The sequence below is a fragment of the Octopus bimaculoides genome, chromosome 2, assembly GCF_001194135.2.
Source record: "Octopus bimaculoides isolate UCB-OBI-ISO-001 chromosome 2, ASM119413v2, whole genome shotgun sequence".
In the NCBI taxonomy this organism is placed as follows: Eukaryota; Metazoa; Mollusca; class Cephalopoda; order Octopoda; family Octopodidae; genus Octopus; species Octopus bimaculoides.
The window spans coordinates 119,632,243-119,634,519 of NC_068982.1; the positions used below are offsets into that span (position 1 = coordinate 119,632,243).

Below are 2,277 nucleotides of genomic sequence, written 5' to 3' on the forward strand. Positions count from 1 at the left end.
GTGTGTGTGTGTGTGTGTGTGTGTGTGTGTGTGTGTGTGTGTGTGTGTGTGTTTTCAGAAAATAGTCTTGGGCAGAATTACCAAAAGACAATGTTGTGACACCAACATTTAATATTTCCTCCGTAGGATATATCTTCTACTCATTAACAAGGAACCTTTTTTCCCAATCACCTAAGTGGCAGGTGGCAAAGTTATGAAACATAAACAGCACATTCGTACTACGCCGAACACGCCCACATATTATGCAGCTACATATATGAAGAGGGGAAAAATGTGTATGCCTGTATATAAGCGTGTATTCGGGAGTATCAGTATGTATACATATATATGCAAAGATGCATGTGTGTATATACTATGCTTATGTAGGTTTTCCTTTGTGGGCAAAGCTATAGCTCTCTGTGGCTGAACAGCGGCTATCAAGGTGAGTATACACTGATATGTCTGATATACTGTGAACTACCTTGTAATTTCCTTTAGAGTTGTTTTTGAGGTCTTTGCTTTTGTATGACTCGCATAATAAGAAACACATGTTTATGCATTTATGGTTATCTGAATACTGATTCAGTAGATGTGCACCGAGAAATATGAAATTTCTCATCTAAGAGAACTATGATCGAACTGTTAAAGCTTGTGTGCGCCTATCTACTCTTTTTCTCTTCTTCTCTATTCCTCTTTATATACTTGTGCATATATAAAGAGACAAAAGCAGTAGATGTATACATGTATGTATGTGTTTCCATGTTTGTGGATGTAAGCATTTATGTACATATGTATGTATGTATGTATGTATGCAAATAAGTATTCTCTATGTGAAGGCGCGTGGTTCAGTGGCTAGAGCGTCGGACTGACAATAATGAGGTAATGAGATCGAATCCCGGAGCGGGCAGTGTGTTGTGTTCTTGAGGAAGACACTTTATTTCACGTTGTTCCAGTTCACGCAGTTCCAGAAATGAGTTGTGACGTCACTGGGGCCAAGCTGTACCAGTCTTTGCCTTTCTTTGGATAACATCGATGGCATGGAGAGAGGAGGCTGGAATGCATGGGCGACTGCTGGCCTTCCATAAACAACGTTGCTAGGACTTGTGCCTCGGAGGAGAACTTTCTCAGTGCAATACTATGGTCCTTCATGACCAAAGAGGGTCTTTACTGTACTATGAATTTTCTAACTCAATGCAAGATCCAAAATACTAATCGGGAAGCTTTAGTTCTATACTGAACTAATGCTATTTTATGCAATTTGTGCATAAAAATACCCAGTGGCTTCAGAAGGTTTCTACAATGAAAACCAGAATGGGCAATTATAAACCGGGCAGCCAGGAAAATGAGAACCACTTGGTCCAAAATCATGCGGTTTGAGTGTATTGAAAGCAGACGAATTTGCGTCTCCCGAGTTGGCCACAAACTCAAGTCATCTACGGAAACACGACGAAAGGTATCATGTTGTATACAACTAATTTCTATCAGCTAATCCGTTATGTAATCTCTGTGGCATGCAATGTACCAGGTGATTTGAATAAAGAAGGCACATGAAAGAACACAATCAACATATGCAAATCACTTACTGCCATTACAATCTAGTGCAGGTCTCATAATCACTGAAATAAGAAAATATATATATAGAAATAAGATATGCCATGCGACGGCCAAACTGATCTAACCAGTCGTGAGCCACACTGTATGTGTAGACAGACAAACAGAAAGACAAGGGAGAGAAGAGAGAGAGAGAGAGAGAGAGAGAGAGAGAGAGAGAGAGAGAGAGAGAGAGAGACAGAGACAGAGACAGAGACAGAGACAGAGAGAGAGAGAGAGAGACAGACAGAGAGAGACAGAGAGACATAGAGAGAGAGAGAGAGAGAGAGACAGACAGAGACAGAGACAGAGAGAGAGAGATGTGAATAGCCATTGCCCCAATCAACTGAAAAATTTATATCGGTTGTATGAAAAGTTTGACGCATATTTCAAGTCGAATTACTACAAAACAGTGCAACGAGGAAAGAGCTATGAGTTGCGTGTACAACACATGATTTGAAGAAAAAAATCTGTCTAAGGCACGCAGTGAATTCGACCGTGGGATGCAATTATTGGAAACTTAGCTTTATAGGTATAAGGGCATGCCCACTCTGTGGACACATACGTGTGTGTATGCTTCAGTGCATGTGTTTGTGTGTGTATTTGTGCATGTATACGTATACATATTAAAGTTAAATATATAAATATATACTCTGGTTATAGAGTGACTTCATGTAAATACATTGCTGCTCTATCCCTTAGAGTGTG

The 2,277-nt window shown here is 40.0% G+C and overlaps 1 protein-coding gene across 1 annotated transcript in view; it reads left to right on the forward strand.

The window, feature by feature from the left end:
* The window catches only part of LOC106876909 (carbonic anhydrase-related protein 10-like), a 1,215,161-nt gene that overhangs the window by 1,211,729 nt on the left and 1,155 nt on the right, over window positions 1-2,277 (forward strand). The gene's annotated exons all lie outside the window — the stretch shown is intronic.